Source organism: Peromyscus maniculatus, chromosome X, assembly GCF_049852395.1.
Source record: "Peromyscus maniculatus bairdii isolate BWxNUB_F1_BW_parent chromosome X, HU_Pman_BW_mat_3.1, whole genome shotgun sequence".
Taxonomy (NCBI): domain Eukaryota; kingdom Metazoa; phylum Chordata; class Mammalia; order Rodentia; family Cricetidae; genus Peromyscus; species Peromyscus maniculatus.
Window position 1 is genome coordinate 90,941,390 of NC_134875.1, and position 24,040 is coordinate 90,965,429.

General features: G+C 43.6%; 1 long non-coding RNA gene and 1 pseudogene across 3 annotated transcripts in view; one reads left to right on the forward strand and one right to left on the reverse strand.

Moving 5' to 3' along the window:
* The window catches only part of LOC143270913 (uncharacterized), a 126,749-nt gene that overhangs the window by 37,829 nt on the left and 64,880 nt on the right, over positions 1–24,040 (reverse strand). Inside the window, exon 3 of one of the 3 annotated variants that reach the window (XR_013048125.1) lies at positions 3,978–5,063. The exons of the other annotated variants lie outside the window; for them this stretch is intronic. This is a non-coding gene — a long non-coding RNA (uncharacterized LOC143270913). Of the gene's footprint in view, positions 1–3,977; positions 5,064–24,040 lie in introns of those variants that run through there. 3 annotated transcript variants of the gene reach the window in all.
* On the forward strand, positions 1,108–2,724 carry LOC102911918 (peptidyl-prolyl cis-trans isomerase FKBP5 pseudogene; annotated as a pseudogene).

Genomic DNA, 24,040 nt, shown 5'->3' on the forward strand with positions numbered 1-24,040 from the left:
CTTAGAGGAACTGTTACCTCACCCTTCACACATACAGGAGGGCACATTGCCTCAGGCTACTTATACCTGGTACACAGATGGCAGCTCCTTTTTATATGAAGGGACCCGTAAAGTGGGTTATGCCATAGTGTCAGATACTGAGATAATAGAGGCACAGGCATCACCCACACACACCACTAACCAACAGGCTGAGCTGATAGCTCTCACCCGTGCCTTCCAATTGGCACAGGGACAATCTCTAAATGTTTACACAGACTACAAATATGCTTTTCATATCCTCTTGTCCCACGCTGCTATTTGAAGGGAGCGTGGCCTTCTCGAAGCAAAAGGGGGATCCATATGTAACTCAGGCCAAATAATGGCCATCCTGGAGGCTTCCCACCTCCCCAAAGCTATAGGAATTGTCCACTGCCAGTCTCATCAGACTGATAGCTCTATCATCTGTAAGGGAAGCAACCAGGCTGACCAGGCAGCCAAGACAGCGGCCTTCCAGGGCCAAGTCTCACCTCACCCACCACAGGGAATCCATACAGTACAGCTTATACCCTCACAGGGAACTCCCGACACTAGACAAATTCTTTCCTATCTACACCAGCTCTTTCATCCTAATAGTCTTGCTCTGTCTCAATTTGTAAAAGCTCACCTGCAGCCCACCTCTGAGGACTTACAGTTCTTAAGAACTATTACTGCCTCTTGTGAGATCTGCCAAAAAACAGATCCCAATACCAAGTACAGGAGTCAGCCTTTTCCCACCCACCAGGCTAGAGGTTCCCTTCCAAGGACTGACTGGCAGTTCAATTTTACCCATATGCCCACCATCAGGAAAGTTAAATATCTCCTCGTGATGGTGGACTCATTTTCATATCCGGTTTCTAATAAGTGGGCTCAGACAGTTGCAGACCTCCTTCTCCGAGAAATTATTCCTCGGTCTGGGGTTCCTGATTCTCTTCTGACAGTCTGACAATGACCCAGAGTTCACCTCTCAGATTTCTCGACACTAGCTAAGGCTCTTAACATTCCTTGGCATTTTCATATCCCATACCATCCTCAATCCTCAGGAAAGGAAGAGCGTACCAATCAGTCTTTAAAAACTATTCTTACCTCCGGCAGCGGCGGTGTCCGGCGCGCGGCTGAGCGACAGGGCGACTGAGGTTTTCTACTCATAAAAGACAATGACTCCTGATGAAGGCAGCAGCGACAATGGAGAAAACCCGGCCGCCGCCGTGGCTGAACAGGGAGAAGACATCACTACCAGAAAAGATAGAGGAGTGCTAAAGATTGTCAAAAGAGTGGGAACTAGTGAGGAAGCCCCAATGATTGGTGACAAAGTTTATGTCCACTACAAAGGAAAATTGTCCAATGGAAAGAAGTTTGATTCCACTTATGATAGAAATGAGCCATTTGTTTTTAACCTTGGCAAAGGCCAGGTTATCAAGGCCTGGGACATTGGGGTGGCTACCATGAAGAAAGGAGAGCTCTGCCATATACTGTGTAAACCAGAATATGCTTATGGCTCTGCTGGCAGCCTCCCGAAAATTCCCTCGAACGCATCTCTCTTTTTTTGAGATTGAACTCCTTGATTTCAAAGGCGAGGACTTATTTGAAGAATCGGGCATCATCCGTAGAATCAAGCAGAAAGGAGAGGGCTACTCCAACCCGAATGAAGGGGCGACAGTGGAGGTCCACCTGGAAGGCTGCTGTGGTGGAAGGATGTTTGATTGCAGAGATGTGGTGTTCGTTGTTGGTGAAGGAGAAGACCACGACATTCCAATTGGAATTGACAAAGCCCTGGAGAAAATGCAGAGGGAAGAGCAGTGTGTTTTGTATCTTGGACCACAATATGGTTTTGGAGAGGCAGGGAAGCCTAAATTTGGCATTGAACCCAATGCTGAACTGATTTATGAAGTTACCCTTAAGAGCTTCGAAAAGGCCAAAGAATCCTGGGAGATGGACACCAAAGAAAAACTGGAGCAGGCTGCCATTGTCAAAGAGAAGGGAACTGTGTACTTCAAGGGAGACAAGTACATACAGGCTGTGATTCAGTATGGGAAGATAGTATCCTGGCTGGAGATGGAGTACGGCCTGTCCGAGAAGGAGTCAAAAACCTCTGAATCGTTCCTGCTTGCAGCCTTCCTCAACCTGGCCATGTGCTACCTGAAGCTCAGAGAGTACAACAAAGCCGTGGAGTGCTGCGACAAGGCCCTTGGACTGGACAGTGCCAATGAGAAAGGCTTTTACAGAAGGGGTGACGCCCAGCTGCTCATGAATGAGTTTGAGTCGGCCAGAGGTGACTTTGAGAAGGTACTGGAGGTCAACCCTCAGAATAAGGCCGCAAGACTGCAGATCTCCGTGTGCCAGAAGAAGGCCAAGGAGCACAATGAGCGGGACCGCAAGGTGTACGCCAACATGTTCAAGAAGTTTGCAGAGCAGGACGCCAAGGAAGCAGCCAGCAAAGCGGTGAGCAAGAAGGCTGCAGAAGGAGCGACTGGGAAAAGATCCGAGAGTCGGGCCATGGAAGAAGGAAAGGCCGAAGGCCATGTATGACGCCGCGCCAAGGAGGGAAGAGAGTCCTCATGAACTCGGCCCTCCTTGCTGGGCTCACACCCAACTCAGGACTGCACAGTGTTTAGTGTAAGGTTTGTTACAGTCTCTGTGATTCTGGAAGCAAATGGCAAAACCAGTAGCTTCCCCAAATAACACCCTGCTGCTGCCTGGGAGTGGGGGTGGGGGTGGGGGGGGCATGCCAGGGAACGGAACAAAAAGGGCCGTTGGTGTGCAGAGACCAAGCCAGCAGCTCAAGTCCAGCTCATTTCAGTTTGTCACCTTTGGGTGTCCAACAGTGTCCCCTGAGATGATCCCAGTGCCCGGCTGCTGTGAGATTCTCCATCAGCACTTCAGCAGCATTGCAGGAGCCTTGGAAAGCTAACTCAGAGCATCCCTGCTTTCCTCCCGGGAGGCAGGGCAGGGCAGGGAAGGGGAGGTTTCCCCAGGTCCACAGCAGAAAACAGCGGCCACTTCCTGCCTGTCCAGTGGCTTCCCAGTTCCTGTCTCAGACTCTTGTGAATATGGCTTTCTGTCATACCCAGCTTGTCCCACAGAGTCTGTCATTACTCCAACACCCTCATTAGTGGTGGCAGGCGGGAGTTTTGGGGTTCGCTTTCCCTAATTAGCATGAACTTTGGAGGTGTGGAGAGCAGTTGGTGTGGCCTTGTTTTCCCACTGTCCTCCCTGTCAAGAATGACATTAGTACTTAGTGTGTCGTGCCCCGACTGCTGCCCAGCCTCGTGTTTCCATTCTCTGCCCCACCGTGAAGAACCCGAGGCTTGCCCTTGTCCTAGACCTGGAGTGGACTGATGTCCAAATCCCACTAAGACTGATGCAGTTACTCTTTTTTTTAATTGCTTGTAAGCTTATATACTGCTTTATGGAAGAAACTTCACACTCCTCTATCATGCAAAAATACTTTTTCACTTTTTACTTTTTAGCTTGGGTTTTGAACGGCGAAAGCTGTGAGGTTTGAAAGCTGGCAGTTCTCTTAGGTGATGGTACCTGGGGGCCGGCAGCTGCTCTCCCGTGTGCCTCTTGGTTCTGGTGTGGGCTGTGAAGGTTGCTGGCTTCCCATGCAGGTACATCAAGCCAAAATCTCCAGTCCTTAGGCATTGGATCAGGACAAGATTTAAATAGTCGTGTAGTTGGGGTTCAGTCCTATGGGTAATGTATGGAATTGAGCACAGCTTGCTTCTCCATAGCCTATGGAACCCCCAAGGGGATACACCCAGCAGCCCAGAGAGCTGTTCACCTAAGCCTGGAAACCTCCCTTTCCTAGCCCTAGGAACACTGACAGTTGCATTTAGATGGGTTTTTATTTTTATGATGGTTTTAATAAAACAGTCTCATTGTTAAGTTAGGACCTTAAAACCTACAAATCAAGTTGTTTTCCCACTGTTCCCATTTTACTCTACATGCAATAGATGTAATTAAGTTTTGAGAATTTCTTTTACTGGTGACTGAAACGCCTCCAATTTCACATTTTATGCTTCTGCCTCTTTCCATGGATGTTGTAAACCCTGGTCTCACCTAGGAAGTACACAGAGCAGGGGTTGATTTCTTATTTAACTCTCTAATGTCTGTAGATCTGTTGACTAGAAGACAGAAACAGTGAGGACATGGCTGCATTGGACCTAACAAGATAGGCCAGTTAGCTTTTTACAGGAAACTTCTTTGTCAGAAAACAGGGGGACCCTCACCAGCTCTCTCCTGAGTGTACATGGCGGGCCAAGGGGACTGGTTCCGGGAGGAGGTGTGTGCCACCCACCGCTGGGCCATACCTGTTCTTGTAGTCAGAAATTTCAACAATTTATCTGGAATTAGAGTCTTCACACCACCTTTAGACTGGGTACAGTGATGGGTACCAGATGATAAAGTTAAATTTGGGGTTTTCAAAAATCATTTAGATGCTTGGAGTAGTGGTGTACTCTTTTAATCCCAGCACTCAGGAGGCAGAGGCAGGCAAATCTCCGAGTTCCAGGCCAGTCTGCGCTACAGAGTGAGTTCTAGGACAGCCAGGGCTACACAGAGAAACTCTGTCTCAAATTAATACAAAAAAATCATTTAGATGCATTTTGTGTTCCTTAAATAAATTTTTTTAAAGTGAAAAAAAAACCTATTCTTACTAAGATGTCACAGGAACTTCATCTCGACTGGGTAAGATTATTGCCTCTAGCTCTTCTCAGGCTCAGGGCTCTTCCTAAAAAGCCTCTTTCAATTTCTCCATTTGAACTAATATATGGAAGGCCTGTTCTAACACCAGGTCTTCTATCCAACCCTCCAACTGTTCCAGATAGCCTGTTAACTCCCCTTTTATATCACCTAAGGTCTATCCTATGGAGTTACGCAGACTATTCATTACCTCAGGTGTGTGACAATAACTGTCCACCTTCAATCGACATCAGGGATCAGGTTCTTCTCTTTATTTGTTGTGAATCCGTTTAACTGATGATTTCTTCTTCATTGATCTTGTGTGGTCTGATATTTTTATTTCATTTCATATTTCATTTCTTTTCCTGTGTTTTTGGGAAAAAATTATATTCATTGCTTGTGTGGTCTTATTCCTCTACTTTATCTTCAAGTTCTAATATTCTATCTTCTACTTGATCCATTCTACTTGTAAGGCTTTCCTCTGAGTTTTCTAATTGGGTTAGTGAATTTTTCAGTTCCATCTTTATTTCAGCAATATTCAATATTTTTATTTTATTTGGTTTTCAAATCCTAGATTGTCTTCATCATTTCAGTCAGGCTTATATTTGTGTTTTCTTGGGCTTTGTTCAGCCATTTATTGGTTTTGAGTTCATTCTTGTTGTCTTGCAGGCTGCAAGAATACATCATAGAGATTCATCTGTGTATTAAAACTATACTTTGACCAGCCAAGGGTCTGTCGAAAGGCAAGCCATCTATTATGAATACTTGGTGCTATCCAGCCTTTAATATGTCAGCTGTCTTCTACTATGAAATTCTTGTGTGGCCAAGTATTTTCAAACCTGCTGAACTTCTAGGTAACTTCCCTGCTGAAGCCAGTATCTGGATAAGGTCAGTAAGCCACTTTGTTTCTTGTGCAAATGAAGCTCATGAGGTCTAGCTGCTCTCCAGAGCAACTGACTGAGAACAAAAGAGGATTTTACATATCAAGGTGAGAGGTAGAATAACAAATGGAGGAATGGGCATGGTGAGAGAGAAGAGAGGATGACAGAGGTTCCATAGAGGGTAAGCAGATCTCCAGTAGAGTTTTCTGAGTGCCAAGAGTAGAGATCAGCAGAGATGGAGAAAGAGGATACAGAGAATGAGGATGAGACTGGAAGCACAGGAGTTTAGTCGTTAGCTGGACTATGAGCTAGGGAGCTGGACGGAACTGCAGTTATGGAGACAGGATTTCATTCCAGAGAAATAAAGTAGACAGATATAGAGCTTGGTACGTCTAGAGTTACTCCTGCTTTGAATGCCTGGTGGAGCTATAGCTGTATTGGTAGATTTTTTGTCTTAGAGGAATACAGTTAACAGACATAAGAACATAGTGTACGTAGATTTTTTTTTTCCCCTCAGATCCCACGCCGGACATAGCTAAGCCCCTGGACCCTGGGTACTTCATAAAGTTGGTTGTGCTTTTTGTTCTTTTCTCAACTCCTTGAATCTTTGATGAAGTTTATGACTATTCTTTTAAGTTCCTTGTCATAAGGTTCAGCTAAGTAATTGTCATTGGAAAACATTTCTATAGGACTGTTGGATTATTGTGCAGGGGTGCGTTCTGATTGACCTTGCATGTTGTTTTTGGCAATGAGATCTGACATGTGGACTGTCTTTGTTGGTTATGTGTCTGATATGCCACCTATGTGCAGGATATACCACCTGTCCCAAACCTAAATGTCAGTAAAGACACAGGTTAGACTCACCAGTTTGGCTGGGGCTCCTGATTGGAGACCTGGGTTAGTTATGGGGACTGGGTAGAGTACAGGCATGATAGGGTCAGGCAGACTCACCTGGCTGGACTAGAGCATAGGATGTGCAGTCTGGACTGGGTCTGGAGGATGGATCTGGTGCAAATAGCCATGGGCTGACTGAGCAGGGCTTGGCTGGGGAGTGCAAGTAGCTTGCCTATGTCTATGTGTCATGTGGGCAGGATAAAGGGTCTCCAGTAGCAAGGGTCTATGATCTTGCCGGTCCTAAAGAGAAGGAGATAGGCTGGGAGGAGGTCATGATCCCTGGCAAGCAGCCACAGGGCCACCAGAATGGGAGGGTTGTGCTGGAGAGCATTGGCAGATTACCTGTGTCTCTATGCCAGACACAAAAACTATAGGGTCCCTGATGGGGAGGAGTTTATGGTCTGGAGAGTCCCAAAGGAAGGGGGACGTGGCAGAGGTGCTAGCAAGCAGCTAAAGTATGATTGCAGTGACTAGAATGGAGGGCCTTCCACTATTTGTGAGTGCATGTATGTGCTGAAATCTATTTCACAAAAGTTAAGGGTGCTGCTGCTGTTTATTTTTGTTAATAAAAATCAGTAATGGACCGGGTAGTGGTGATGCACACCTTTAATCCCAGCACTCGGGAGGCAGAGCCAGGCAGATCTCTGTGAGTTCGAGGCCAGCCTGGTCTACAGAGTGAGTTCCAGAACAGGCACCAAAACTACACGGAGAAACCCTGTCCCGAAAAACCAAAAAAAAGAAAGAAAAGAAAAGAAAAATCAGTAAGGAGTTGGTTTCTTAGGTATGTCATTATTTTCCTAAAGATAATTAGAATTCCTAATTTAAAAATATGTTAAATGTGTTGATCCATTGTAGTCAATTTCTTGATGCTTGAGAAATTAGGAGCTTCTATTTTGGTAAATGTATTCTTCCACATAATCTCATTGGTCATTGTCTTCTTTGATTTCTGAATAAATTTCCCACATCACTCCTAGAATTGGCCATTTGTAAAAGAATTACATGCTTTTCCCATAAATATTGGTATTTAGAACCTCAAATACAAGTAGTCAGGGTAGTACTGTTAATTTTAGTCATCCTGCCTAATATTTTTGGTAGGGTGTTTTCTCTGAGGTTTTGAATAAAGTTGAATGACCTCCTCAGCATCCTACTAAAAATTAGGTAAGTATTCCATTCCTATATTTACGTCACTATTTGTCCATCAAAAACTTGTAGAAAGAAACAATGAAATGCCTCAGTAGCTGGAAGTGCTAGCCCTGCAAGCTGAATGGCATGAACCTTGTCCTGGGAACAAACACTTTGTTCTTTGAACTGCACACGTGTGTTGTGATGCTCAGGCACCAATACTCTCTTACACATGCACCATAGATACACAGAAGTTCATTCATGAATGAATTAAAATGGTAGAAAACGTATTACTGTGTATCTGGTCTTATGTCAGATACAGGATATGTAAAGTTAAACCTGACTTGTCCCCTGTACGTGAAGAATAGTCATGGAAATGTGAAAAGTGAATGAACATTATTATACTGGGCAGACACAATGGTGCCATGCTATGGGAATACAAAAGGGCATCTGGAATGGTTTGAGAAAGGGAGGTCATACTTGAATGAGTGAAGAGGATATGAAGGTAGAGAAGCTATGAAGAGTCATCCAATCAGGCAAAACTGGAAGGAATGGACTTTCTTGGTATACTCAAGGGAGGCATATAGGCAGTTGATTATAACTAGAAGATAAATATAAAAGTTTTTGAATTTACAGAAATGTAACAAAATATCATATTTAGCAGATAAGGAAATGCAAAGCATTGTACATCTAAACGATTGCTATTTTTTAGATTTATTTCTTATTTTATGTTGTATAGGTGTTTGGGCTGCATGCATACACCATACACCACATGCACTTCTTGCACCCATGGAGGCCAGAAGAGGATGCTGGATACCCTAGAACTAGAATTACAGATACTTCTTAGCTGCCATGTGGGCACTGAGACTCGAACCTGGGTCCTCTGGAAGAACAAGTGCTCTTAATCATGTAGATATCTCCATAGCCCCTGCTTTTTATTTTAAGATTAATAATCAAACAATAAATCTAAATTTCAATTAAAATTAAGATTTAGTGTATACTGTGGATTTGACTATATGATTATTTTACTAATATAAAAACATACTTATGCTAGGAGCTGCTATACCATGTTTGAGCTCACTTCTTTTCTACTTTTACTGTCATATTTTTTGCTATTTTTATATGTGCTAGGAGTCTGAATTTTCATATATGGCATTGAGATCAGTGGCATATTTATTGTGACTCTCACTTCATCTCCTTTTATCCTATTGGTATCAACTTTTAATCGTTATGTATTTTACAAAACAAGGTCTTCCCAGAAACATGTCTTCTTTCTTTGTTACTAATTAGATATTACTATAACCTTCTTGCATTGTATTGTACTCTGCTCTATGTCGCGTGATGAGCTACCCGAGGCTGCCAATCTGCCAGAGTCTGCCTGAACAGAATATTACACACAGGCTTATAGCATACCAGTGTGCTGTGGTTTACCAGTTGGGAATTTGGGAACCAAGGTTAGGGAGAACCACACTCATTTGTGGCCAAGAGGTGACCGAGTTATTTCTGGAGTTAATAAAGAGGGTAAACAGGGGTTTTGTTTGTTTTTGAGATTGTAATATGGTTACAGCATTTCTCTTATCCCTTTCCTCTCACAAAATCCTCCCATATATCCTTCAAATTCATGTCCTCTTTTGTCATTAATTATTATTGCATGCATATATGTATTTGTATAGATGATTCTAGAGGTCACAAAATTAAGATTTGTGGGATTTCATGTGGGAAGAAAAGTAGTGAAATGGTAGATTTAAGAGGACATGAGGGGGCTTGTGCGATAATCTGAATGTAGTATGTCCCCCAAAATTTCATGTGCTGACTACTTAGTCTTCAGTGTGAGCCTTCTAGCATCCAAAACTTTGAATTAAATAGAACTTTATCTATAACATAAAACGTAAATGTTTTTCTAGGAATGAAACAAATATAACTGATGATTCTCATTCTCTCAATTTGTTTTCTTGATTATCAGATGATCAGAAAGAAATTCCAGCCACAAAGAATTGCAAATGAACAAAGCATAAGTTAGAGAAAATTAGAAAAGAAAATGTACACAGGCTGAGAATGTCAGAAGTGGTAAAAGGCTGGTGACAAACAGACTTATTAGAAGCCTTAAGAAAAATAACCATTAGCTAATCAATTAAGTAAATGTACTCATCTAGGGAATAGTGGGGTGGTTTAATAGGTAAAAAGACACTTGCCATCAAGATAAACAACCTGAGTTCAATCCCCAGAACCTACATGGTAGAAACAGAACCAAGGTAGAAGTTAGAACCAACTCCTTCCTGCAAATTGTTCTCTGACCTCCACACACGAGTTATGGTATATGCATCCCCAAACATGCACACATTAAATAAATAAATAAATAAAATGGAAATATGGCTTTTAATCAATCACTTGCTGTTCGTGCAGAGGACTCGGATTCAGTTCCCTGAACCTAAAACTTCATTTCCAGGGGAATTCAATTCTTCTGGCCTCTGCAGGAACCAGGCACACATGTAGTACACATACATACATCTAGGCAAAACACTCATACACAAAAAATAAAAATAAATTTAAAAATAATGTAGTGATAATGGACTTAATCTGGACACAAAATTTTAATAAGTTGAATTGGTGTTTTCCACTGTGTGGTAAATAAGATAAACAGTAGCATTGCAACAGAAAATGCCATAATGGAGAATGGGTAGGTAGAGACAATAGAAATATGGAAGTGTGCCAGCTAAATCATTTTAGGGACTCAGAGAAGGCTTCTTGAAAAGAACATGTTAATAGCTGATTTTTGGCATAAACCCATCTGTTTACCTGGCAATAGCTGAGACAATACAAAGATAAGACGAGAAGGCCAGAGGCCATGTTCTTTTATGTGTTTGTAGATTAGCCAAACAGATGTGTCTACAATACAGTCAGACAAATCTGGGAGTTGAAGATCTGAAACAGAGATAAATATTGGAAACTTATTGACACAGACAACCTAGTTGAAATTGTGCTGGTGAATGGCAGTGGTTATGTAGTATAGTAATAGATTTTTACTATTTCTGCACTATAATGTAAAACACAAATACACACATTATTGTGGTGTTGGAGATAAAGTCTGAGATTTTGTGCATGCTAGGCAAGTACTCTACTACTAATCTACATCCCTAGTCTCCAAGTATGTAACTTGAAGTTTTTAATTTTTTGTTCTTCGAAAACTGTATACATGTTTACAATCTACTTCGAGCATATCTACACCCTACAACCTCCCTCCAACTCATCCCAGGATCCCTCAGCCCACCTTTCTCCCAACTTCATGTCCTATTTTTGAAATTATTAATATTGTTATCATCATTATTATTATCCACTAAGTTCGATTAGTGATTATCAAATGTGCACGGGTGTGGAGCCATTATCAGGGGTCCGGGTCCGAGAAACCTACCAGTGACCATATCCCCAAATGAAAAGTGACTTGCCCTCCTCAGCACCGGCCAACTGTCATTAGCTCCTCCAATAGGGATGGAATCTTAGGAGCCCCTTGCCCATCCATGCCAGAACTTTTACCTTCTTGAGCTTGTGCAAGTTTTGTGCAGGCAACCATGCCTGCTGTGATTTGCTGTATGCACCAGCCATTCCGTGGCCAGAAGACAGTGCTTCATAGCTCTCTTCACCATCACTTGGCCCTTACACTCTTTTCTGCCCCCACCTTGGATATGGGAGGTTAATATGGCTGTCCTGTCTATTGCTGAGTAGTCGCAGTCACTTATTTTCAGCATTTAGAACATAGTCTGTGCACTAACCACTCCCCACTGGGAAAATAAGCTTCTCCCACCAAGCTCTAGAGCAACACAAATCTACGAATAAAAACATACATCCTTAGATGTTTTGACTACATGGCATTTTAGTGAAACAACACCAATAGGTTTCCCCCACCTGGGACTATGATCTCCCCAGCCATGAGCCTTTGACCAGGTTTACAGTAACAGACATGAAATCCCTCCATTGGGTAGCCCTCAAATCATATCAGAAAGTGATTGGATACTCCCATAACCTCCATCATTCTAGTGGGCACAACTTTCCTGCCGAGTCAATATTGGAAGGTGTAGGATACAGTTCTAGGCAAGGTCATCAGTATCTCTTCTCCCCCAGCATCCAGCATAGCATCTTCCAGTACTACAAAAACTAGCTAGCAAGGAGCTTTCTGGGCATTTTGGAGTTGATTTCTCACTGCATTGCAGTCCAAGTGTGTGGTGGATTCAGCAATAGAGTCTTGCGGTTTTGTGAGAGTGGACAACTAAAGGCCATGGCAATGAACAGTGCTGGTGTGGGTGCCTGTGGAGCCTCTGTCACCAAAACTCAAAGAGGGAAATGTCCTGCGCCTGGCACTTAGATTTTCTTTTAATAGCCTTTGTCTTCAGGGAGTAGTATTGTCCACCTGAGCAGGATGCCTCTGATAAACCTCCTTTTCAATGTTTGTTTATTTGTATGTGTCAGTACATACATATGCCAAGTATGTACTGGTACCCAAAGAGGCCAGAAGTGGGTGTCAGATGCTCTAGAGCTAGACTTGGGGGTGGTTGTGAGCCACATAACATGTGTGCTGGGAACTGAAATAAGGTCCCAGGAGCTCTTAACTGCCAAGCCATCTCTCCATCCCTACAAACTGCATTTTTTATTATATTTGTAATTAGCTTACACATTAGTTGACTTCCATAAGGTTTCTTCATACATCATTAGGTCCGGCTAACCTACCCTTTATTTCCTGGTCTCCCCAGTGCCCCTACCCACTTAAATCTTTAATCCAGAATACTTCCCACCCCTAATTTTTATAACACCTGTCTTCTACTAGCCCCTCTGAGTAAATTTTTACTTAGGTTTCAATACTGTATGTTTCCTGTAGATGTAACAGTCTTATTAAATAAGAAACATGGAGCCAAATGCAGAGTTAAAAGCCCAAGAGGTCAGAGCAGTAGCTAAGAGCTGAGACTAAAACCACCTTACCATCCACTGCCGTCCTTCCTCTCAGAAAGAGACCTACTTCCTGTATGTCTGTCTTTTTATTGACTTTCTGTTCTGCCTTCTTATTGGTTGTAAACCCAACCACATGACCTCCTCATCACTGCCTGTCTATACAGACCTCTAGGTCTCTATGGTTGGTATTGAGATTAAAGGCTTGTGTCTCCATGCTGGCTGTATCCTTGAACACACAGAGATCTGTCTGTCATGTGATCGGGATTAAAGGCGTGCGCCACCACCCGGCTTCTGCTATATAGGGCTTGCTATTAGCTCTGACCCCCAGGCAACTTTATTTATTAACATACAAATAAAATCACATTTCAGCACAAACATCACCATAGTTCCCATATAGCTTTTTCACATACCCTTCATTTTGGGTACACTTCTCTCCATTCCCCACCCACTCCACATTTGAACCTTTCTTCTCCCAGTATTCCCTCTCTCATGTTTGATTTTACCTACCTTTTACTATCCACCTTCTTTAATTGCCCATTTTATGTAGCATGACTCTTAAAAGGTCTTATTACCCTTCTGGACCAGAGGTGAGTACCCGGGTCCAGCCCGGACCCCATCCCTGGGCACCAGCCACTGCGGGGAGGCCTGCACAGCTTGGCGCTGGGTTCTGGCCACCGGACAGCTCCCCTTCTAGCCCCACAGGGAGGGATCCCCTTTTCCAAGCCCCCCGACAGCCCCTGCAGTCTCCGCGCCCTGCCCCCACGCCCATCTGCCCGAGACTCCAGCCACTTCCTGAGACTTAGAGACCGGCCCCCAGCTCCCAGCCTGCCCCCGACTTCCCTTCTGGACCAGAGGTGAGTCCCCGGGTCCAGCCCGGACCCCATCCCTGGGCACCAGCCACTGCGGGGAGGCCTGCACAGCTTGGCGCCGGGTTCTGGCCACCGGGCAGCTCCCCTTCTAGCCCCACCGGGAGGGATCCCCTTTTCCAAGCCCCCAGCAGCCCCTGCAGTCTCCGCGCCCTGCCCCCACGCCCATCTGCCCGAGACTCCAGCCACTTCCTGAGACTTAGAGACCGGCCCCCAGCTCCCAGCCTGCCCCCGACTTCCCTTCTGGACCAGAGGTGAGTCCCCGGGTCCAGCCCGGACCCCATCCCTGGGCACCAGCCACTGCGGGGAGGCCTGCACAGCTTGGCGCTGGGTTCTGGCCACCGGACAGCTCCCCTTCTAGCCCCACCGGGAGGGATCCCCTTTTCCAAGCCCCCCGACAGCCCCTGCAGTCTCCGCGCCCTGCCCCCACGCCCATCTGCCCGAGACCCCAGCCACTTCCTGAGACTTAGAGACCGGCCCCCAGCTCCCAGCCTGCCCCCGACTTCCCTTCTGGACCAGAGGTGAGTCCCCGGGTCCACCCGGACCCCATCCCTGGGCACCAGCCACTCCGGGGAGGCCTGCACAGCTTGGCGCCGGGTTCTGGCCACTGGGCAGCTCCCCTTCTAGCCCCACCGGGAGGGATCCCCTTTTCCAAGCCCCCGGCAGCCCCTGCAGTCTCCGCGCCCTGCCCCCACGCCCATCTGCCCGAGAACCCAGCCACTTCCTGAGACTTAGAGACCGGCCCCCAACTCCCAGCCTGCCCCCGACTTCCCTTCTGGACCAGAGGTGAGTACCCGGGTCCAGCCCGGACCCCATCCCTGGGCACCAGCCACTGCGGGGAGGCCTGCACAGCTTGGCGCCGGGTTCTGGCCACTGGGCAGCTCCCCTTCTAGCCCCACCGGGAGGGATCCCCTTTTCCAGCCCCCCCGGAAGCCCCTGCAATCTCCGCGCCCTGCTCCCACGCCCATCTGCCCAAGACCCCAGCCACTTCCTGAGACTTAGAGACCGGCCCCCAGCTCCCAACCTGTCCCCGACTGCCATTCTGGACCAGAGCTTGCCCCTGACTTCCCTTCTGGACCAAAGAGTTGGACAAGAGAACTCCCTTTTGGACAAGAGAGTCTTCCTGAGTCTGTCAGCTCTTTGTGAAACAAGTACACTGATAAGACCAAGAAGGAACCACAAGGAGATGGGCAGACGTCAAGGCAGAAGTACATACAGCAAAATGAAGAGCAATACAGCATCACCAGAACCTAGCTCGCCTCCAACATCTAGACCTGAACACCAAAAATTGGAAGAAGCAGAAGAAAGTAGCCTTATGAGTAACTTCATGAAGAAGGTAGAGGCTTGTGTAGAGGAAAAGACAAGAAAATTGGAAGAACGATGTAAACAACTAGAGGAAAGGGCAAACAAATTAGAAGAAAACAATAAAGCCCTCCAAGAAAACAATAAAGTCCTGGAAGAAAACATTAAAGTCCTGGAAGAAAACAATAAAGCACTGAAAGAAAATCATGAAAAAGCAATGAAACAAACAAAGGAAACAGTCCAAGAACTGAAAAGGGAAATTGAAAAAATAAAAAAGACACAAACAGAGGGAATGCTGGAAATAGAAAACCTGAGTAAAAGATCAGGAACTTTGGATGCAAGTATAACCAACAGAATGCAAGAGATGGAAGAGAGGATTTCTGGCATTGAAGATACAGTAGAAGAAATAGTTCCATCAGTCGAAGGAAACACTAAAGCCAACAAAGTCATGAACCAAAATGTCCAAGAAATCTGGGACACCATAAAAAGACCAAACTTACGAATTATAGGGATAGAAGAAGGTGAAGAATACCAACTCAAAGGCACAGAAAATATATTCAACAAAATTATAGAAGAAAACTTTCCCAACTTAAAGAAGGAAATGCCTATGAAGATACAAGAAGCCTATAGAACACCAAACAGACTAGACCCCCAAAAAAGTCACCTCGACACATAATAATTAAACAACTAAATGTACAGAATAAAGAAAGAATATTAAGAGCAGCCAAGGAAAAAGGCCAAGTGACCTATAAAGGTAAACCCATCAGAATAACACCCGATTTCTCAATGGAGACTTTGAAAGCCAGAAGGACCTGGACAGATGTAATGCAGACACTAAGAGACCATGGATGTCAGCCCAGACTAATATACCCAGCAAAACTTTCAATCATCATAGACGGAAGGAACAAGACATTCGAAGACAAAGCCAGATTTAAACAATACCTATCCATAAACCCAGCCCTACAGAAAGCACTAGAAGGAAAATTCCAACCGAGGGAAGTCAGATACACACTTGAAAGCACAGGCAATAGATAAAGCCACAACAGTAAACCCCAAAGAAGAGAAGTACACACACTCTACCACCAAAAATAACAGGGATGAAGAATCACTGGTCATTAATATCCCTTAATATCAACGGACTTAATTCACCTATAAAAAGACATAGACTTACAGAATGGATACGAAAGCAGGACCCATCTTTCTGCTGCATACAAGAAACACATCTCAAATTCAAAGATAGACACTACCTAAGAATAAAAGGCTGGGAAAAGACTTTTCAATCAAATGGTCTTAAGAAACAAGCAGGGGTAGCCATCCTGATATCCAACAAAATAGACTTCAAACTAAAATCAATCAAAAGAGATCAAGAAGGACATTACATCCTCGTCACAGGAAAGATCGACCAAGATGAAGTTTCAATTCTGAACATATATGCCCCAAACACAAGGGCACCCACATATGTAAAAGAAACATTACTAAAGTTTAAACCACATATAAAACCCCACACATTAATAGTGGGAGATCTCAACACCCCACTTTCACCACTGGACAGATCTCCCAAATCGAAACTTAACAGAGAAATAAAGGACTTAACTGATGTCATGACCCAATTGGACCTAATAGATATCTACAGAACATTCCATCCTAACAAGAAAGAATATACTTTCTTCTCAGCACCCCATGGAACTTTCTCTAAAATCGACCATATACTTGGCCACAAAGCAAATCTCAACAGATACAAAACAATCAGAATAACCTCCTGTGTTCTATCAGATCACCATGGTTTAAAGCTAGATTTCAACAACAACAAAAACTACAGAAAACCTACAACCTCATGGAAACTGAATAATGCTCAACTGAATCACCAATGGGTTAAGGAAGAAATAAAGAAAGAAATTAAAGACTTCCTAGAGATCAATGAAAATGAAGACACCACATACCCAAACTTATGGGACACTATGAAAGCAGTGTTAAGAGGGAAATTCATAGCACTAAATGCCCACATAAAGAAGTTGGAGAAATCGCACACTAGTGAATTAACAGCACATCTGAAAGCTCTAGAACAAGAAGAAGCAAAGTCTCCCAGGAAGAATAGACGCCAGGAAATTATCAAAGTGAGAGGTGAAATTAATAAATTAGAAACTAAGAGAATAATACAAAAAATTAATGAAACAAAGAGTTGGTTCTTTGAGAAAATCAACAAGATAGACAAGCCCTTATCCAAACTAACCAAAAGACAGAGAGAGAGAATCCAAATCAACAAAATCAGAAATGAAAAGGGGGACATAACAACAGACATTGAGGAAATCCAGAGAATTATAAGGTCATATTTCAAAAACCTCTACTCCACAAAACTGGAAAACCTAAAAGAAATGGACATTTTTCTGGATAGATACCACATACCTAAGTTCAATCAAGACCAGATAAACTATTTAAATAGTCCAATAACCCCTAAGGAAATAGAAACAGTCATTAAAGGTCTCCCAACCAAAAAAAGCCCAGGACCAGATGGTTTCAGCGCAGAATTCTACCAGATCTTCAAAGAAGAGTTAATACCAATACTCTCTAAATTGTTCCACATAATAGAAACAGAAGGAACATTACCAAACTCCTTCTATGAGGCTACAATTACCCTGATTCCTAAACCAAACAAGGATGCAACAAAGAAAGAGAACTACAGACCGATCTCCCTCATGAACATTGATGCAAAAATACTCAATAAAATACTGGCAAACAGACTCCAAGAACACATCAGAACAATTATCCACCATGATCAAGTAGGCTTCATCCCAGGGATGCAAGGGTGGTTCAACATACGAAAGTCCATCAATGTAATACACCATATAAACAAACTCAAAGAAAAAAACCACATGATCATCTCACTAGATGCAGAAAAGGCATTTGACAAAATCCAACACCCCTTCATGATAAAAGTCTTGGAGCGATCAGGAATACAGGGAACATACCTAAACATAATAAAGGCAATATATAGCAAACCAACAGCCAACATCAAATTAAATGGAGAGAAACTCAAAGCAATTCCACTCAAATCAGGAACGAGACAAGGCTGTCCACTCTCCCCATACTTATTCAATATAGTACTTGAAGTTCTAGCCAGAGCAATAAGACAACATAAGGAGATTAAGGGGATTCAAATTGGAAAGGAAGAAGTCAAGCTTTCCCTATTTGCAGACGACATGATAGTATACTTGAGTGACCCCAAAGATTCCACCCAGGAATTGATAAAGCTTATAAACACCTTCAGCAACATATCAGGATACAAGATCAACTCAAAAAAATCAGTAGCCCTCCTATATACAATGGACAAAGAAGCTGAGAAGGCAATTAGAGATACATCACCCTTTACAATAGCCAAAAATGACATAAAATACCTTGGGGTAACACTAACCAAGCAAGTGAAGGACCTATATGACAAGAACTTTAAGTCCCTGAAAAAAGAAATTGAAGAAGATCTCAGAAAATGGAAAGATCTCCCATGCTCATGGATAGGCAGGGTTAACATAGTAAAAATGGCAATCTTACCAAAAGCAATTTACAGATTCAATGCAATCCCCATCAAAATACCAACACAATTCTTCACAGATCTGGAAAGAACAATACTCAACTTCATATGGAAAAACAAAAAACCCAGGATAGCTAAAAGAAACCTGTACAATAAAACAACTTCTGGAGGCATCACAATCCCCGACTTCAAGCTCTACTATAGAGCTACAGTAATAAAAACAGCCTGGTATTGGCATAAAAACCGACATGTGGACCAATGGAATCGAATTGAAGACCCTGACATTAACCCACACACCTATGGACATATAATTTTTGACAAAGAAGCCAAAAGTATACAATGGAAAAAAGAAAGCATCTTCAACAAATGGTGCTGGCATAACTGGATATCAGCGTGTAGAAGGATGCAAATAGATCCATATCTGTCACCGTGCACAAAACTTAAGTCCAAGTGGATCAAAGACCTCAACATAAATCCAGCTACTCTGAACCTGCTAGAAGAGAAAGTAGGAAATAGTCTTGAACGCCTTGGCATAGGAGATCACTTCCTAAATATAACACCAGTAGCACAGACACTGAGACAAACAATCAATCAATGGGACCTCTTGAAACTGAGAAGCTTTTGTAGAGCAAAGGATACGGTCAACAAGGCAAAGCGACAGCCTACAGAATGGGAAAAGATCTTCACCAACCCCACATCTGACAGAGGACTGATATCAAGAATATATAAGGAACTCAAGAAATTAGACATCAAAAGGACCAATAGTCCAATTGAGAAATGGGCTTTAGAACTAAACAGAGAATTCTCAACAGAGGAATCCCAAATGGCTGAAAGACATTTAAGGAATTGCTCAACTTCCCTAATCATCAGGGAAATGCAAATCAAGACAACTCTGAGATACCACCTTACGCCTGTCAGAATGGATAAGATCAAAAACACTGAAGACACTTTATGCTGGAGAGGATGTGGAACTAGGGGAACTCTCCTCCACTGCTGGTGGGAATGCAAGCTTGTACAACCACTCTGGAAATCAATATGGCGCTTTCTTAGAAAATTGGGAATCAATCTCCCCCAAGATCCAGCTATACCACTCCTGGGCATATACCCAAGAAATGCTCAATCATACCACAAGAGCACTTGCTCAGCTATGTTCATATCAGCATTGTTTGTAATAGCCAATACCTGGAAACAACCTAGATGCCCTTCAACTGAAGAATGGATAAATAAATTGTGGCACATATACACAATGGAATACTACTCAGCAGAGAAAAACAATGACATCACACGGTTTGCAGGCAAATGGATGTATCTAGAAAAAATCATCCTGAGTGAGGTAACCCAGACTCAGAAAGACAAATATGGTATGTACTCACTCATAGGAAGATGCTAGATGTGGAACAAGGATGACTAGACTGCTACTCACATCACCAGTGAGGCTACCTGGAAAACGGGACCTCAAAAAAAGACACGGAGAAATGGACGAGATCTACATGAACAGCCTGGTCATGACTGGGAACAATGAAGGGCGACAGTCGAGGGAAAGAGTGGGAGATCCTAACTGGATCAAGAAAAGAGAGGGAGAACAAGGAATAGGAGACCATGGTAAATGAAGACCACATGAGAAGGTGAGAAGGGGAGGAAGCAGAGAGCTAGGGAGGCCCACGGAGATCCACAAAGATACCCCCTCAAAAGACTGCTGGCAATGGTCACGAGACGGCAGGAACTGATCTACTCTGGTGATGGGATGGCCAGACACCCAGATAGTGGTGCCATAAACCCCATCCAAGGACTGAGGAATCTGAAGACAGACATCCACGGCTGGGCCCCTGGTGGAGCACTGGGAGTCTAATTAGTGAGTAAGAAGAGGGTTTATATGAGCGAGAATTGTTGAAACCAAGGTTGGATAAAGCACCGGGACAAATAACCAAATGAATGGAAGCACAGGATCTATGAACCAAAGGCTGAGGGGCCCCCAACTGGATCAGGCCCCCTGAACGGATGAGACAGTCATTTGGCTTGATCTGTTTGGGAGGCAGCTGTGCATTGGTGCCAGGTCCTGGGCTCGTTGCATAAGTTGGCTGTTTGAATCCTGGGACTTATGCAGGGACACTTGGCTCGGTCTGGGAGGGGGGAATGGACCTGCCTGGACTGAGTCTACCAGGTCAACCCCGGTCCTCGGGGGAGACCTTGATCTGGAGGAGGTGGGAATGGGGGGTGGGCTAGGGGGAGGGGTGGGCGAGAGGGGGAGAACAGGGGATTCTGTGGCTATTATGTTGAACTGAATGGTGTTGTAAAATAATAATAATAATAATAATAATAATAATAATAATAATAATAATAAATAACTGAAAAAAAAGGTCTTATTAATAAAACAAACCTGAAGCCAGGTATTGGGGTGAATACTGAAAGATTAGAAAAGCAGACAAAGCAACAGCTTCCTCACCTAGCCAATCCTCAGCTGATCCTGTCTCCTTGAACTGGAAGCCTGAGTCCTCATCCAAATTGATCTCAGCTGAACTGCTGCTAAAAGCCTAAAAGCTTAAACAGTCTAGTTCCTCATCCTCATGCCTTATATACCTTTCTGCTTCCTGCCATCACTTCCTGGGATTAAAGACTCTTGTTACCGTGCCTGGCTGTTTCCAGTGTGGCCTTGAACTCACAGAGCTCCAGGTGGATCTCTGCCTCTGGAATGCTAGGATTAACGGCGTGTGTGCCACCATTTTCTTGCCTCTATATCTAGTGGCTGTTCTGTTCTCTAACCCCAGATAAGTTTACTAGGGTGCACAATATTTTGGGGAACACAATATCACCACAGTTTTAATTACCTAGATTCCACATGTACTCCAAGTTAAACATGGAAAACTAAAGATTAGAAGCTAAGACCCTCATATGAGAGAGAACATGCAGTGTTTGTCTTTCTATGTCGGGGAGAACTCGCACAGCATATTTTTTCTAACTCTATCCATTTACCTGCAAATTTCACAAGTTTTCTGTACAGCTAAATAACATTGCACTGTGTATATGTGCCACATTTTCCTTATCCGTTCATCAGTGGCAGATATCTAGGTTGTTTCCATTTCCCTGCTATTGTGAGTAAAGCAGCATTAAACATGAATGGGAGGCTATCTCGGTACTGTAATATATGGGCCTTTGGATATAAGCCCAGGAGTGGTATAGCTGATAGCTCTGAGATAACCTTATTTCTTGTTGTTTTTTTAATTGTTTTTCTTCTTGCCAGGCAGCGGTGGCACACACCTTTAATCCCAGCACTTGGGAGGCAGAGGCAGGCGGATCTCCGTGAGTTTGAGGCCAGCCTGGTCTACAGAGAGAGTTCCGGGACAGCCAGGACTGTTACAAAGAGAAACCTTGTCTCGAACAAAAAAACAACAAAAAAGAAGTTTTTATTTTTAATTACATGTGTGCTCATGCACACAGGTGTGAGAGCAGTTTCTTCAGAGGCGAGAAAAGAGTACCAGACCCACGGAGCTGGCATCACGGGTGGTTGGGAGCCCAACATGGGTGCTGGGAAACAAACTTGAGTATTCTTCAAGAGAGCGTGAGCTCTTAACCACTGACTCATCTCTTTGGCACCATAGTTCTAGTTGTCTTTGTTTTGGAGAAGCTTCCAGACAGATTTCCAAAGTGGCTGCACTAAGTTTACACTCCCACAGGGTATAAAGGTTCCCATTTGATTTGTTGTCACTTGTATTCCTGATCACAGCCACTCTGATTGGAGTGAGATGGAAGGTTTGGGGGTTTTGGTTTTTTGGGTTTTTGTTGTTGTTTTTATGGGTTTTTTTTTTTTCAAGATAGAGTTTCTCTGTGTAGCTTTGGAGCCTGTCCTGGATCTCACTTTGTAGACCAGACTGGCCTCGAACTCACAAAGATCTGACTGGCTCTGCCTCCTAAGTGCTGGGATTAAAGGTGTGTGCCACCACTGCCTGGTGTGAGATGGAATCTTTTTTTTTTTTTTTTTCCGAGACAGGGTTTCTCTGTGTAGCTTTGTGCCTTTCCTGGAGCTCACTTGGTAGCCCAGGCTGGCCTCGAACTCACAGAGATCCGCCTGGCTCTGCCTCCCGAGTGCTGGGATTAAAGGCGTGCGCCACCACCGCCCGGCGAGATGGAATCTTAAAGTGACTTTAATCTGCATTTCCCTGATAGCCATGGATAACTGAACACTGTTTTATGTGTTTGCTAGCCATCTGATTTGAGAACCTTCTATTCAGTTCCATATTCCATTTTAATTTTTATTTATTTTTAAAAATTTTAAATAATGTGCATAAGTGCATGTATGTGTGAGGGTATGTGCATGTGTAAGTGCCTGTGGGGTCCTGAAGAGGGTATCAGATCCCCTGGAGCTGGAGTTACAGGAAGTTGCGAACCACATGATGTGGATGCTCAGAAAGGACTCAGGTTCTCTAGAAAAGCAGCAGATGCACTTAACCACTGGGCCATCATCATCCAGCCCCTCAGAGGCCAATTTTAAAGGTTATTTTCTTCATGCGTAGCTTTGTTAGTTCTTTATATTATCTAGATATGAATTCTCCGGGAGAAGTAGATCTGTAAAGATCGTTCCCCCATTCTTTCAACCACCTCGTCGCTGGATTGACAGCTTCCTCCACAGTGCAGAAGCTTTTTAGTTTCAGGAGACTCCATCTGCCAATTGTTGGTCTTCCTGTGCTTCCTGAGTCACGTTCAGAACATCTATTAATGTACCTATACACTGAAGCATGCCTACTCCTTCCTCTAGCAGTTTCATAGTAACAAGCCTTAGGTTGAGTTATCTAATCCATTCGGAGTTGAGTTTTGTGCAAGGTGAGAAATAAGGGTCCAGTGTTTCTACATGTTGAGGTCTAGGTTTCTCAGCATCATTTGCTGAAAACTCTGTCTTTTCTCCAATGTATATTGTTGACATCCTTGTAAAATCTCAGATAGCTCTATTTGCATGGACTTATAACTGAGGTCCCTATTCTATTACACTGATCTCTATCTGTTGTTGATTTTCTTCTGCACCATGTGTTTATTACTATAGCACTGTAGCAGTACCAGTTACTTTTCTATTGCTGTGATAAAATGTCATGAGCAAAGCAACTTACAGACGGAAGGGTTAATTCGGATGTATGGTTCCGGAGGGACAAGAGTCCATCACCACTACCATGGGAAAGCTTGGCAGCCGGCAGGCATGGCAGCTGGCGAAGCGAGCTGAGAGCTCCCACCGTAAACCTCAAGCAGAAAGCAGAGAAAAGCAACTCAAATGGTGATAGTCTTTAAACTCTTCGGCAGGATGGGAAACCTACAGACAAACAGGGCTCCAGCTTCTGCAGAATCATAGCACCTTGTGACCAAGTTCCCAGCCCAGTGGTCTTGGGGGTCAGTGTGGCTCCCCGAAAACTAAGATTAAAAGAACAATACACAAAACCAACCAACCAAAGCCGATTCTTTGAAAGGGTGAATAAGATAGATAAATTCTTAGCTAATCTGATGCGTCCCAAGTTCTAAAAGACCCAAACTGACAACCTAGATTACTGTACTCAGCAAAATCATCTTCCAAAGTTGAAGGTGAAAGAAAAAATTTCCATGATCCAAACAAACTAAAAAACATCATAGCCAACAAAATCACTAAGCAGAATACTGGAAGCAATACTCTCAATTAAAGAGAGGACTAATCACAGCCAAGAGACTCTAGAAAGAAAACAAAATTATAGCTTAATGAAAAACAAACCACAGGTAAGAACATCAACCATAAAAATATCAAAATGATTGCAATCAACACATACATTTCAATAAGAACTCTAAATATTAATGGCATCAACTCT